The sequence below is a fragment of the Salvelinus alpinus genome, chromosome 17, assembly GCF_045679555.1.
Source record: "Salvelinus alpinus chromosome 17, SLU_Salpinus.1, whole genome shotgun sequence".
NCBI classification, from domain to species: Eukaryota; Metazoa; Chordata; class Actinopteri; order Salmoniformes; family Salmonidae; genus Salvelinus; species Salvelinus alpinus.
This window is the reverse complement of record NC_092102.1, coordinates 26754640-26771184: the sequence shown is the minus strand read 5'-3', so window position 1 is coordinate 26771184 and position 16545 is coordinate 26754640. Positions and strand designations below refer to the sequence as shown.

The 16545-nt window shown below is 41.4% G+C and overlaps 1 long non-coding RNA gene across 1 annotated transcript; it reads right to left on the bottom strand.

Annotated features, from left to right (window-relative positions):
- Window positions 1–8664: 8664 nt before the first annotated feature.
- LOC139542609 (uncharacterized) lies at window positions 8665–11970 on the bottom strand. The gene is made up of 2 exons (XR_011668531.1): window positions 11674–11970; window positions 8665–9192 (listed from the first exon to the last, which is right to left on the bottom strand). It is a non-coding gene; the product is annotated as an uncharacterized lncRNA (long non-coding RNA).
- Between the last annotated feature and the right edge of the window lie 4575 nt (window positions 11971–16545).

The following is a 16545-nucleotide window of genomic DNA, read 5'->3' as shown; positions in this document are numbered from 1 at the left end:
ACAAACTATAGTTTTGGCAAGTCGGTTAGGACATCTACTTTGTGCATGACATAAGTAATTTTTCCAACAATTGTTTTCAGAGAGATAATAATTCATTGCATCACTTATAATTCACTGCATCACAATTCCAGTAGGTCAGAAGTTTACATACACTAAGTTGACTGTGCCTTTAAACAGCTTGGAAAATTCCCGAAAATTATGTCATGGCTTTAGAAGCTTCTGATAGGCTAATTGACATCATTTGAGTCAATTGGAGGTGTACCTGTGAATGTATTTCAATGCCTACCTTCAAACTCCGTGCCTCTTTGCTTGACATCATGGGAAAATCAAAAGAAATCAGCCAAGAAAAAGAATTGTAGACCTCCACAAGTCTGGTTCATCCTTGGAAACAATTTCCAAACGCCTGAGGGTACCACGCTCATCTTTACAAACAATAGTACGCAAGTATAAACACCATGGGATCACTTAGCCGTCATACCGCTCAGGAAGGAGACGCGTTCTGTCTACTAGAGATGAATGTACTTTGGTGCGAAAAGTGCAAATCAATCCCAGAACAACAGCAAAGGACCTTTTGAAGATGCTGGAGGAAACAGGTACAAAAGTATCTATATCCACAGTTAAACGAGTCCTATATCGACATAGCCTGAAAGGCCGCTCAGGAAGGAAGAAGCCACTGCTCCAAAACCGCCATAAAAAAGCCAGACTACGGTTTGCAACTGCACATGGGGACAAAGATCATACTTTTTGGAGAAATGTCCTCTGGTCTGATGAAACAAAAATAGAACTGTTTGGCCATAATGACCATCGTAATGTTTGGAGGAGAAAGGGGGAGGCTTGCAAGCTGAAGAACACCATCCCAATCGTGAAGCACAGGGGTGGCAGCATCATGTTGTGAGGGTGCATTGCTGCAGGAGGGACTGGTGCACTTCACAAAATAGATGGCATCATGAGAAGGGAAAATGATGTGGATATATTGAAGCAACATCTCAAGACATCAGTCAGGAAGTTAAAGCTTGGTCGCAAATGAGTCTTCCAAATGGACAAGGACCCCAAGCATACTTCTAAAGTTGTGGCAAAATGGCTTAAGAACAACAAAGTCAAGGTATTGGAGTGGCCATCACAAAACCCTGGCCTCAATCCTATAGCAAATTTGTGGGCAGAACTGAAAAAGCGTGTGCGAGCAAGGAGGCCTACACACCTGACTCAGTTACACCAGCTCTGTCAGGAGGAATGGGCCAAAATTCACCCAACTTATTGTGGGAAGCTTGTGGAAGGCTACCAGAAACGTTTGACCCAAGTTAAACAATTTTAAGGCAATGCTACCAATTATTAATTGAGTGTATGTAAACTTCTGACGCACTGGGAATGTGGTGAAAGAAATAAAAGCTGAAAGAAATAATTCTCTACTATTATTCTGACATTTCACATTCTTAAAATAAAGTGGTGATCCTAACTGACCTAAGACAGGGAATTTTTACTAGGATTAAATGTCAGGAATTGTGAAAAACTGAGTTTAAATGTATTTGGCTAAGGTGTATGTAAACTTTCGACTTCAACTGCAGATAGTGTGATCTACAGTTTATGATTGTGATTGTGATCTACAGCTATATCTACCTCAGGCGAGCAAAACCTCGAGACTTCCTTAGATATCATGCACCAGCTGTTGTTCACATATATGCATAGGCCCCCACCCCGTGTCTTACCAGAGGCTGCTGTTCTGGCCTGCCGATGGAGATTATGTTCTTAATGTCTTCGTTCAGTCATGAGGATATAGGATATACGGATATACGTGCGTTCAGCTCGTCCCATTTATGTTCCAGCTATTAAACATTAGCAAGCAAGACGGAAGGCAATGGCAGATTAGCCACTTGTCAGCTAATCCTCGCAAGGCACGCTGGTCTTTTTCCGTTTCCTTCTCCGGCGAATCACGGGGGATCTGGGCCTGGTCGGGTGTCTGTAGTAGTATATCACTCCCGTCCGACTCATTGAAAAAGAACACTTCGTCCAGTTTGAGGTGAGCAATCGCAGTTCTAATGTCCAGGAGATCTTTTCGGTCATAAGAGACGGTAGCAGCAACATTATGTACAAAACAAGTTACTAACAACGCGAGAAACAAACAAAATAGCGCGATTGGTTAAGAGCCGTTAAGAGCCCTCCCCTCCGGCGCCATCGTTCAGTCCGAATCTTTGTTAACGTTATGTTTTTGTCCCCACTGCCAAGATACTAGAGGCTGTATGGCCCTGAGCGTTATCCCACCACCAGTTTATCCATTTTGACTGTACCCTAAAACTTAGCCATTGTCCCCCAGATACTAAAGACAACATGGTCCTGAGAGTGCTTCTCCCACCACCAGTGTACCGAGTGCAGGTAGCTACATATTGAAATGAAAATAGTGTCTCAAATGTTCATCCACATTTATCCATTTTGGCTGTCCCCTAAAAGCTTGTTATGTCTTTGTCCCCGATATTAAAGATGACATGATTCTGAGAGCATTTTTCCCACCACCAGTGTAGCGAGTTAGAAAGAAGTCTGCCCACCCAAGCATGGATGAGATCTGAAAGGTAGCCTAGTGGTTAGTGTTGGGCCAGTAGGTTGTCCTCAGGTTGCTGGATTAAATCCCAGAGCTGACAAGGAAAAAAATCTGTCTTTCTTCCCCTGAGCAAGGCAGTTAACCCACTATTCCCCGGCGCTGAAGACGTGGATGTCGATTAAAGCATTCAGAGGGGTTGGGATAAATGCAGAAGACACATGTCAGTTGAAGGCATTCAGTTGTACAACTGACTAGGTATCCCCCTTTCTCTTATAATGTAGCTTAAGTATACATGTGGAATATTGAATACTTTTTAATATGTAATACTGTAAACCAGAGGTAAGAAGTAACTAATTACAAATACTGTCGTTACTGTAAATGAGTAGCTTTTCCAAATACTTGTCCTTTTTTTTCAGAAATTTTACTTCTACCTGAGTAGGCTATTTCAGTACTCTTCCCACCCCTGCTGTAAACCAGGCAATGTGGCTGGACTCAACTCAATGCAGATTAATGTCCTGCACACAGCAATAGACTGTATAGAGTACCAGAGTATGAGTCATAATACCCATAAAACCTTGCGGTCAAACAGAGAAATGGTTTGTGCTTGTGTGTGCTTGCATGTGGTTGCGTGCAGGTTTATGTGTGTTTACACGCGTACGTGTGTTTGCGTGACAGTTATACAGTACGTCAGCAGTCTGTCGGCATGTCATAGCCGTTTAAACACAGCCCCCGTGCTTCTGTTGTGGGGCCGTTCCACCTCAGTGGTGAACCCAGGTGAACCTCACCCTCTGCGGTGACTTGCAGGAATCTGGTTGGACGGCACCAAAGCATGTACAGACCGGCGCTGGAATCCTCACTCCGCCAACTACTGTATGGACAGCCTGGAACTGGAGTTCTCCTGTGATGTCATGCAAAGCCAAGATGTCCAACTAGTTGACTACCCCCCCCCCCCCGTGAAGGCCATTCAGGTTCAAGAAATGTGACCTGAAGTTTAATCATTAAATAGTGTTTTTACACGTTTTATGTAGATCATTTTTGTATATTTTGTATGTATTGTTTTGTGACCCATATACTCCAAAATCACATGAAAAGTGGGTGTTCAGTCAAAGCATCAAGGGAAATAAAAACACAGTTCATTCATTGCATAGCATGTCAGTGATACAGTCATTTGTCTAATTGTTAACAAAATAAATATATATTCATTACCATTGGAAAACCCTTTCATAGTAGTGAGGGATGAAGACAATTTCCTTTGAACCCTTTAACTTGCTCATTACATGTTCTGCATGGGAGATCAGGTCCAGGGCTTGTTTCAGTAAATGTTTAAATGAACTCTGTGTTTGTGTTCCTCCTGATACAATCAGAGCTCCAGTGAACCCCTCAGAGCTCTAACAGCTTTAATTAAACAGCGATGGGGCTGTATTATTTGTGTGTGTGTGTAAAAGACCTTAAAATCGGTAAAAAGTGGCCCTATGTTTCTCAGCCTAGCAACGAGACACACTGGGCAGCCTGTTATGAGCTGCTTTAGAGCAGGAGTCGGGACAATGAGGGCTTGGCTGATAGGTGACTTCATGAGTAAACTGAGGGATTTAAAAAGGTGCTCTGTTCAGATGTAACCTGATCTCCACCTGACTGGGGCCAGGCATTCCGCTCGGTGAAGAGTCCCCCTGAACACAATGACCAGAGCACACATCGATCACATTTACATTCCTTCATACAAAACTATGTGACTAGAAAGATCATTAAATGCATTCAGACGACACTATTAATCACAGTCAAAAAGGACAGGGCAAAGTCAAATATTGTTTTAATTCAAGTTTATTTGATATTGTCATGTCATATTACATAACATTGGCGAAAATATATATGTGTATCTATCGCTTGGTTGTAGTATAGACACTATTTATAGATAAAATAGATCAATAATGGATTCATTTATAGTTTTTTATTTACTGTACCTGGAGAAATGTCAAAGGTTCCTATTTGGAATTTAGTAACCATGACACCGTGACGAACACACAAATCTTTCTTTTAAAAGTCGAAAAAATGTGTATTACATGAAGATAATATTACATCCGTTTAAATATAAAATATTTGATACAGTAGATTTATGGACACACACACAGAGAGAGAGACAGAGCGAGATTTAAAAGCACCTTAAAGCATTTTAACTACTTATGGCATCACATATGTATATATCCAAAAATGCTGTATTTCTTTGACCATCCTGGGCCGTTGCTTAAGGAATAAACTCTGACACATGGCACATGGAAGAGCACTGACAACTGAATCAATCTTCCAGTGCAAGGTTCATAGTTCCTGTATAGTCATTATCTTCATGACCATAGTGACCACATCCCAATCCATCTGTCACTTCAACCAATGTGTCTATGCACTGGTCATATACACACACAAACACCCTGTATACACACATTAACATAGAGGAAGCCTAAGAGGTCAGACACACCAAGAAAACTGACGGCCATGCTCAAACTTCTGTACAAGAAGGAGAGAGGAAAAAGAGAAGTTAACGCCATTCAATGGACGGCATTACCAGACAGTATTAGACAGGGATAATTAGATCTAACCATGTCTGGTAAGACGCCAATCAACAGGCTAGGGAGCCAGGACTGAAGGACACCCTCTGAACCAACCGTCCACTGTACGCAGAGGGAGACAGCTGAAAGAGACAGGATGAGATACAGGAAAAGACAGGCTGAAAAGATACAGTATGTCTGTCTGTCTGTCCGTCCGTCCGTCTGTTTGTCTGTTTCACACACAGACATGGATACTACTCTGTCTTTTTCATATTCTCAAAGACTATGTTATATGGAGTACATTTACAATGATTTGCCATGAATAAAGACAAACTAGATCCTGTTGGTTGAAAGTTCACATCAAAATGTGGTGCCCTCTCACCGCAAATTAAATCCATATGCCACATTTGGGTTCAGTACAACATCAAATTGTCTTTTTAACCGTTTGGAAAGGAGAGGGGGTGAAAAGGGAAAAAACATTGAACCATTCTGTGTGTCTATGTCATAAATAAAGGCAAACAAAGGGTGGTGAGCCAATAAAGGATGGTTCAATATTTGCGAGGTAATTCTCCCTCCTTAAACAAACATTTAGGCTCTGCCAGCTCCTTTTATTATTTGCCAATGTCTGTGCTGTCTGTTTGAAGGCTTTACCTATTAAATTGGGATGTATTTTTCTTCCTGGAAGACGACATGGAACGGGGTAGTAGTTTGCCATAAGGGATCAACTCATTTAAGTCTATGGCTATTTATCATTTGTTTATGAAAAAAATTCAACAGAATTCTAAAATTCGAATTGGAACAAAAGTTCTCCAATGAAGCCTTGTAAAACAACAAAAGGCACTACAGATAGAGCTGTGGGATATATTTAGCTGCGATAAAAAAGAGTAATCATTCATATGAAGGGATGAGAGAGGGGTGAGGCTGAAGGGGAGTGGTAAGGAGTCAAGGAGGATGTTGTTGAGTCTATTTTTATCATAAGTGCTCAGGTGAGCTCGTGTCAGTTTCAGGATGTGCCATGTAGATAAGCGGTGCTGGACCAATCACGGTGACACAAGCCACACGCTACAGAGGGGAGGGGATACGAAAATGAGTGGCGGTGCGACCGGTTGAACCGTCAACCAACCTTTATTCTTTAACACAGGTAGGGTGGGGCCACCCTAGAACAGGATAGGGAAGTGGAATACAAAGGCTGGGTGAGCTAGGGCCCCTAATGATCTCCTCTACTCGTTCCCCAGGGAAAGGCAATTGCCAGTCGTGCCTCTAATCTTCTCCATTTGTTTGAATTGATTCTTAAATGAGGAACACTGAGATATTTCAATTACTTGGATTGCCAAATATTTTCCCAATACAATTCACAAAATAAGCACTTCATAGGCCTATCTTTTCTACAAATAAATGACGAGGTAAAATGGAGCTTCTTCCAGATGTATAGTTTTAGCTAGCGGAATAAAGGCGTGTCAATAGAAGAAGATTTAAGACAATCTCTTACAGATAGATGCAACCCTAAACCAAGTCTTCTTATCAGTGACAATATCAGACATCAAATCCTTGAAGAAAGATACAGAGTTCAAACTGGAGTCAAGTTCTAACACTACAGATAATCGGATCAGGTATTGTCTATGGTATGCTTTCATCAAGTGGTCACACCTGACCCTTTAAGCACATCCTTAGCTGAGGCGTATCTCTGGAGGTAGGTGTGTCACCCAGGAAACATCGTTACCAGACAGTGTTAGAACATTTTTGTACAATCCAGCACTGTCAGGTAAGATGGATCCTGAAAGCCATTTCAGCGTAAACCAGAGCATTTCATTGAGAAAAAAAATGGTCGCCAAGCTGAGGTAAAGTGTGCTTATGTAGCTAGCTAACGTTGTAAGTTGTGTGGTGTATCACTGTAGTTAGCGGATGGCTAGCATCATCATTACCAGGCAGTATTAGAGAGATTGATGATATCCAATGCTGCCTTGTAAGATGGGGATGACCATCCAATACATGCATAGGAGACAAACAATGGGTCATAAAAGTGATTATTTTACAGATCACAATAAGTGTACGGATCGCAGTAATAATATTTTCGTCTAAGCATTTTACAATACAGGTTAATTTTGTTTAATGTGTTGTGTTATCTCCTGGTTTTGACTGACAAAAACTTGGTAAAAGGCTAACCTTGCTTTGGGTAGGTTTGTGTGGGGATAAGCCCCACCTATGTGCATAACTGAGACGTCAGGAACATTCCACTATGAAAAGAAAGAGGTGTACTAAACAGTAGGCAACCCTGACTGGTAATGCAAATGATCATTAGAAGGCCTGTCTTTCACATCTCTGTAGCTACATCTGTATTTACCACAGAAAGAAGGAGAAACTATAATAATATAAAATCAAGTATACCCCCTCCCCAGGCACACATGCAACTCATCATCAATATCCATTAGAACTCCACTTCAGTTAACTCAACAAATTGTGGCCTTGGGTGGACTCTACTATCTCAAACTCAAACTAACAATAGCAAGTTCAATATATCACCTAACCCCCAGGTCTTAAACAAGAGATGAAGTGGGGGGAAACCACGTATTTGAAACTCGCCTCGAAAACAAAAAAATACAACTTGTTGTACGGTAGGGACTGTAGGTTAGGTTCTGCCACAGGAGAGTGGGCCACAGGGGATATTAATGATTGCCCAAACCTGTTCTGACTGATCTGGTTCCACGAAACGGTAAGGCTGCTTTTTCCCCTCATTCTGAAAATTATATATATCTATATATATTATCCCTGGTCATCCCTACTGCCTCTGATCTAGCGGCCTCACTCAACACAAATGCTTTGTTTGTAAATAATGTCTGAGTGTTGGATTGTGCCCCTGGCTATCCTTAAATAAATATACTTAAGTATATTTAAAACCAAAATACTTTTATACTTTTACTCAAGTAGTATTTTGCTGGTTGACATTCACTTGAGTCATTTTCTATTAATGTATCTTTACTTTTACTCAAGTATGACAATTGGGTATTTTTTTGACCACTGCATTATTAACATCCATTCTCAACAAAACCCACTGCATTTTTCATACTGAAAACTAAAGCAACAAGGCCTTGGGGTTGTTGTTCTGTATTCACATTTCATGTCCCTGAAGATGGTAGCACAGTTAGCACAATGTATGTCATGTCATATTCATTTCAACAGTCATTTGATGAAATGTTGAAAACAAAGGGGAAATGAATGCCTTCCTTTTTCCTGTACCTCCTTTCTTTGTGTTTGTAGTGTGTTGAAAGCCTGGAGGAATGCTGGACTGACCTAGCCTGTGCCTATGCAGTGTGTGCAGAAGGTCATTGAGACAGCTTTTGTTTACTGAATAACGTGGGCTATTCACAGGTACACAGTGTGAAAGCATCACACATTAGAAGTGGCACAATGCTGCATGCTAATTATTTATATTTTTGTAAGATAAAGACTCATATAAAATATATACCAGTATTCCTTAGTTAGTCATTCTATTTACATTGCCACTTAAAATAGTGACACAAGACTGATCAGCCATTCAAATATGTACATTAACTCAACAATCAAAGTGGCAACAAATGATTTGCATCGTGCATTGTCAAATAACTGCTATAACTCGTTCTAATTTTATTGAGACTTGATACAGTAAGTCAGCAATAGTTATACTAATATTGATATCTATTAATGTTAACAATTTTTTTGCTCTTTTTCTCTCTAAACCTGAAACAAAACTAGAATCAAGACAATCCTGTGTTCAGAGGGAAAGAATAGGTTTCCAGTCATCCTGCAAATGAGCTAAATGGAAGTGTGAGTGAATGAGAAAGGTAGAGAGAGAGAGCATAAGGGAGGGAAAAGAACAGGCAGTGAAAAAAGGTGAAGAATGTACCTGTAACCTTACCGTCGTGAAAAGGAACCCAAAAGGAAAGAATGCAACAAAACAAAGTGAGTAAAGGGGGGTGGGGGGTAAAAAAGGTCTTGAATTTTTAGCAGCCAGCGCCTGCGAACAGTTCAGCTTCTTCCCGGTCAGTCAGTCAGGGCCCATGAAATGAGAAAGCCAAGCTGACCTGCTCTCACAGACTGCTGCAGCCTCTATTTAGTTAATCATCAGCATTATACACCAGGGCTGCAGGCCTAAAGAGAAAGAGAGAGAGAAAAAAAAGATTAGGGAGAAAGAATGAGTATTAAAGCTTGTAGAATGAAGAAGAGGACAATGGAAATAAAACGTATTTAAAGTCAAGTAGACCCTATAGTTTCAAGTATTTTCTGACTTCCTACTTCCCACGTGCTTGCTATGCATTTCCTCAGTTATCTTTCCTTCTTTAAGGTTTGCTTAAGTTTTGTCCCTGAAACTCGTCCCTGTTTTGGCTCTTGAGTGAAATTATTCCATTGTTGGAGAGGTTGTTCATTCGGTGTGGTGTATACGGCTGCCCACGCTGTAGCCTTACTGAGTGAGTGAGGCGTGATCAGGTAACCCTGCCCTCTGCGTTGGAATGGGACTCCACTGTGAAATAATCCTGATAGGTAAACCAGCCTGGCCCTTAATCAATAGTTGCCGTCTTTGTGGAGAAGAATGTTGGTGAAATCCAAAACCTCACTTACGGCTGGACCTTATCAACACCACTAATTGGCCCTCCAGACTACTGGAGAGTAAAGCTTAGTGGCTTGATTCGTCGCTTTTCAGCTATTTCTCTTTGGTTGTTTCATTGTTTTATTTCAATATTTACTATAGTGTTCAGTTCCCTCTGCTATTTGACTAAATGAAATGATATATTTACTATTCTACTATCTTTCATGGTTCATTAATTCAGTTGAGAACTATCACTTTTCATAGTTCACTTACTTTCCCTTTCGGTTTGAGTATTTCCAATGAATGAGTGAAATTTTTTAAGCAAAAAAGGTTTCTAGCCTCCCTCATGCATGGCACCTTAATTAAGTAATCTATTTGTCCGTTTGGCTTGATTTAAGTATCACAAATATACATTTTTATTTCCACATTACTATTGTCTATTCCTAGCTTCAATATTAATGTATTTCCATGATTTGTCTGAAAATGCTTTCTTTCTTAACTTGTCCTTGAAAAAGGAAAAAATCCCCCTAAAATCCTGTCAATGTTTTACATATTTTTATAACAGCTATTGCCATTGATTTATCTAGGTACAAAGAAACAGCATTCCACCAACATCAACCATAATGTTAATGGTTTAAAACAGTTATGGCAAAAGCTGGTTAGTCATAGTCATACCTATTTAAACTGCCTGTTCTTCAGTTCACAAACTCAATGTTTTATTCCCTGACCTCTCACTTTATTCCGTGATTGGCATTATGGTTAACATAGTTAGCTTGTTCTTAGCTTCACATGTCTGTTTTCTAAGCTGTAAAAAAAAAAAACGGTAAAAAAAACTATTTTCAAATTTCAACCTCCATTTTGTATGGCTTACCAATCTAGTGAGTCACATTCTATGGAAATTCCCTACAGACCAGTTATGATATCTGTAATGCCCAACCCATAGTCAATCTTTAAAAAGCTATAAACAATTACGAATTACTCATTCAAAGAATTGAACGAATGTCTGTCTTTCCGCCAATCAAAATCTTTCACCTCACTCCTTATTCACTGCACTATTTGGTCAACATTTTCCCTCCATTTATCAACAACACCTTTTAAACTTTATGAAAAAGATTAAATCAATCTTCTTGCAACATTCCAAAAACATAACCATCCTAATGGTTATTTTCTACTCCCAGAAGTCGAACAAAATACAACAAAAACCTACAGAAGATTAAAATGGATTAGCAGACATTTTACGTTCAGCATATATCCACTACGTAAACCTTGTATTTCTCACATCAAAAGGTTAGGAAAAACAGATTATTATTTGAAATCTCTATCTATACATGCCAAAGGAAATAAGTAAGAACAGGCCTAGCCTTGGTATTTTAGTCTCCTTTTCTAGACATGCAACATCCTAAGAAAAGGATGCATTGAGACTTATTTAACAGGTAGCAGAGATAAGTTGTCAAAAACGCTCCCATGCCTTCATTATCTTTTTTTCAAATCAGAATAAATGTTTTAAAATATTTAAAATACATAAATGTTTATTTTGTAAAATAATGAAAATATTTCACGTCAATTGGTTATCATCAGCTTTTGAGGTGGTACAATTATCAAAATGTTACCATAACTGCTTTAATGTTCTTCCAAATGTGCATTTCCAGTGTGACAATGGAGGGAAAAAGCTGCTGTCTTTATATCCTTTGATAAGTCTGTTTGTTTGCCTCTACCTGCCCCAACTGGTCTTTCCAGTTTAGGAATTAACGTTCGGCTCTTTTGTTTCTGTTTAAATGGACTGGAATCTGATACAGTTTATAATATGCTTCCCCCTAAACTCATGCTCTTCCTGTAACAGCATACAAGCACCAACGGTTTTATACAACGACCTTGTTTGCTTGCCATCCATTTCCTGACTATTACATAAGTATAAATACAACTGGACTTCAGTCTACCTGTAAGCTGGTGCGATGACAAAGTAAATGTATCACAAATAATGTCAGAGGAAATCGTACATGGACCAAAATGAAAACAAATAAGGAGGTTTCATGTTGGTGGGTTACCCTGTCCTTCCCAGGTGTGGTCAAGTGAGCCAGAAAGAGGCATCATGTTGCCTGGATGTGGCTGCTGGCTGCTGCCTCATAGATATGTCTTCCTCTTCCCTCCTCTCACAGAGAGACCAACTCTTCGATGTTTGCTTGGAAAAAGTTGCCGCTCTCAGGCAGGAGAATTAGCTCGGCTTGACTAGACACCCAAAGAGGAGGCGAAGAACCCCAAAAATCAACTCAACAGGTTTAAGTCGTGAAGACTCGGCTCAAGTTTCCCGGAGCTCACTGCGACACTACCTGATTAAACTCCTCAAGACGAGTAGACTGAATTTGTAAAGGGGATAGGTTTACATGTAGCCTGGCCTCCCTCCCCCACAGGTGTAATTTTCAGTTGGCAGCCAATCTCCTTAGCCTCTGGCGCTCACAGGTGTGTCCCCTGTGCTGCAGTGGCCAATCAGGTCTGAGACTAAGCCCAGTCCAACCCCCCCCTGTCCCACCTCACCGGTTCACCTGCCCCCACCCAAGCCCGCCGCCGCTCCCACCCCAGGTACATTGTATGTGTTTATGACGTTAGCCTGAGCTCCTGTGGGAACGGCCTCAGTTCCTATCACAACACAAACTACACCAACATCATCCATGAGCCCCAGTCCACGCCCAGAAACAAACCAAAACCATATTGAGAGGGAAACATATAGATTGCAAATCTTATAGAGCCTACCAAAAATCCTTTGTGAAAAAAACCCACATGACCTCTGGCATACTTGTCAGTGTATATATGAAATAGCCGTAACCTGAAATACCCTTTGCCCTTGTCTCTTTCAGTCTCTCTATTTTCTGGTCACAAAAGCCATTCCAGCCTCAGTGGCTAACAAAGCCCTACTGGTTTAAAGCCAGATGACAAGTGAACAAAGTACAGGTAGGTGAAACCGACAGAGACACAGACGGTTTGAGGTGAGCCAGATTAGGCCAGGTCGGGCCTAGAGCAGGGTATGTTGGTCTATCAATCACTGTGGCTGATGGGGGTGAGGCTGAGCCCTAATCCCTGGCCAAGGCTGGCTAGCTGGCTGAGCAAGGCAGCCACCTTGGGCCTGGTGTAATTTACTTGATTATCTTCAACAAGGCAGGCAATGCCATATCCAGATCTTGTTTCAGGGGAGGGGGCATGGCAGAGATTGCTGTGAAGCACGTGAGAAGAAAGGGGATTGTTCCAAGCAGCATGCCACAGATATACACTGGTTTGAGTAGAATTATGCAGAATCCATCTAGTCCATCTAATTTGAACATGATATCAACTGTAAATTCAACCCATGGTAGAGTAGTCAGTGGCTTTACATTTTACATGACCTTTTTGTAATTTACCAGACGCTCTTACCCAGAACGACTTACAGTCAGTGCATTCAACTAAGGTAAACAATATATATATAAATAACACAACACAGGGGTTGTGAGAGTGGCATGACTACTCAGGGAATAATATGATATGCCATAGGAAGGCCAAAAAGATTCTCAAGGACATCAACCACCCGAGCCACTGCCTGTTCGCCCCGCTATCATCTAGAAGGCGAGGTCAGTACAGGTGCATCAAAGCTGGGACCAAGAGACTGTAAAACAGCTTCTATCTCAAGGCCATCAGACTGCTAAACAGCCATCACTAGCACATCAGAGGCGGCTGCCTATAGACATTGATTAGGAATCACTGTCCACTTTTAGAAATGGATCACTAGCCACTTTAATAATGTTTCCGTATCTAGCGTTACTCATCTCATATGTATAAACTGCACTTGTTACGGGTGTCGTCATCTGAAGAGGAAGAATCGGACCAAAGCGCAGCGTGGTAAGTGTTCATGACTTTTATTTAAACTGAACACTAGAACAAAAATAACAAAGTACAAAACGAAACCGAAACAGTCCTGTCAGGTGCAGAAAACACTAAACAGAAAATAACTACCCACAAAACACAGGTGGGAAAATGCTACCTAAGTATGGTTCCCAATCAGAGACAACGATAGACAGCTGTCCCTGATTGAGAACCATACTCGGCCAAAACAAAGAAATACAACACATAGAAAAATGTACATAGAATGCCCACCCAAATCACACCCTGACCAAACCAAAATAGAGACATAAAAAGCTCTAAGGTCAGGGTGTGACAGTACCCCCCCCCCCAAAGGTGTGGACTCCGGCCGCAAAACCTGAACCTATAGGGGAGGGTCTGGGTGGAAATTTCTCCGCGGTGGCGGACGTAGGCCCCGCTCCACCTCTGGCTTGGCCCACTTAGGTGGCGCCTCTAGTGTGGGGACCCTCGTAGCGGCCCCCGGACTGGGTACCCTCGTAGCGGGCCCCCGGACTGGGCACCCTCGCTGCGGGCCCCGGACTGGGCACCCTCGCTGCGGGCCCCGGACTGGGCACCCTCGCTGCGGGCCCCGGACCGGGCACCCTCGCTGGAGGCTCCGGACTGGAGGGCGTCGCTGGAGGCTCCGGGCTGGAGGGCGTACTCTATACTATTCTACGGTATCTTAGTCACTTTAATTGTGTGTAAATATTGCATCACCCATCTCATATGTATATACTGTATTCTATACCACTGTATCTTAGTCCAATGCCACTCTGACATATATGTATATATATTCTAAATCCATTCCTTACTTAGATTTACGTGTATTTTTGGGGATATATTGTGAAACTGTTAGATATTACTTGTTAGATAATACTGCACTTTCGGAGCTAGAAGAACAAGCATTTCGCTACACCCGCAATAACATCTGCTAAACACGACTATGTGAGCAATAAATTTGATATATGTTTCTTTTTCTGCATTTAGCAGACATGCTACTATGGTATGGGTAACTAGGTCCTCAAAGCACAGAAGTGTTGAAAAAAATGAAATAAATACGGCCTTTTAGGATTTTTACTTCTGTCTTAAGTAGCCCCTGAGTGAAGTTAGCCTTCCTCAAAGGGATTGGTGAGTGAATTGCCTGAATGGTCTGAAAGGTTTGCTTTGTTTAGTCTTTTCATTTGCATTCCAAATGAGGTCTAGAGTGTTGAGCTGGGGCACAACCTGAGCTCATTTGGGTATAGATGGGTATCAGGCTGGCCTGTCACGCATGGAGGATGTAAAGACAGCGTTAACGACGACTTCACACACACATGCATGCACACACACACACATGCATGCACGCACACAAAACATGCACACACCAAAGACACAGCAAAGTCAGCAGCTGCATCATGATACTACTCAAAGGGTTAGTGCTCACGTCATCATAGTGTGGGGGTTTTTGTATTCCTTTGCATTTACACCCTGTTGTACTGACTTTCCCATTGTGTTTGTCCAATTTTATCCACGCCTTATTCTGTGACTATTCGTTGTTGATTTTGTGAGGTCATTAAGATAGTCAGTGTGTTATGATGACATTTCATTTATAATTTTTTTTACAATTTCACCTAGCTATATGATTTTCCCCCTCTTACAACGTAAGCCAAGCCCTATCACATTGCTATTATCAAGCAAGCAACTCACAAATGAACAAATACTTTACAATGAGATATCACTCCAGTTCTGTCAATGCTCGTCAGTACTTGTCCTTCTTTAGGCCAATATGTTGCATCTGTTTGTTCTCTGTTCTGTTGTTTCATCCACCTGTCTCCCTTTTGTCCTTCCGCTCAGCTGACTGTGGGATAATTACAGAGATTGACATGTCTTACAGGAAATTGGAGGACTTAGCACAGGTGTGATGCTAAAAGGGCTCTCATTATCATGACCAGTGCTGAACCATAGATTTCTAGGAAGTCTCTCACCAATTACCTCCCTGTCTTCCCACTACTCAAGGTAAGAGTTTAGCCACCCCTAAGTTGACCAGAGATGAGCTATGAAATGGGAATGAATGACTAGGCCTAGACACAGATATAGACAGACACATTTCATGTGACAGAGTACTGCGAGCCGCATAACTCCATTTTGTGATGAGTTCCTATACGAAAGAGGTTTAGAAGTGATATGAGAGGAGTTCTGTGTGTGTGAAGCATTCACCTGGGGACCGCCACACACAAGCGGTCTAGCAACCACAGCCTTGCTCCAACTTGCCACCTTCTACCACCACCAGGTAATTGGGCCCCAATGATTGTGTGGGGGCAGGGTGTGTGTGAGTGTGCATGTGTGTGTGTGAAGGAGAGACATTCCATAAGCCCCAATGGGGTTGTTGCCATAGTGACATGGGGAAGGGGAGTCAGGCATATCCATTATTAAAGCACCTTCATTCCACAAAACATCTGTTAACCCAGCCCAGCCCAGTGCTTTACTTTATTTATTACATTCAATAGTACTCACCATTCAAGAAAAAGCACTTTCAGGTGATCTTCAAGGCCTAAAGTTGAGACGTTTTATTTTGTTTTATAAGCACAAAATCGTAGGTAGGCTATGATATTCGCTCTCAAAAAGAATAGCATAGAATGCGGAATTCACTTACTGGGCAATAGTCTCAAATTTAGAGCCTTAGTGATAGTTAAAAAAAAAAAAAAAGATTTTAGAAAAATAAAATGTTTTGTCACGTACAACGGATAGGTGCAGTAAAATCTGTTGTTTTTACAGGGTCAGCCATAGTATTTTTAAGTCGCTCTGGATAAGAGCGTCTGCTAAATGACTTAAATGTAAATGTAAATGTAGTAGTATGGTGCCCCTGGAGTAAATTTGGGTTAAGTGCCTTTCTGAAGGGCACACCGTCCATTTTTGGGGGGTATTTTTCGACCTCCGTAAGGTGTTGTTCTTTCCTCCAAACCATATTAAATTCGTTAGCTGGATATTTGGCAACATCCAGAATCTTCTGGAAAAAGAGAAGGCAGAGACGTTAGTGGAAATGGATTATATGGCGCAGCGGTCTAAGGCACTGC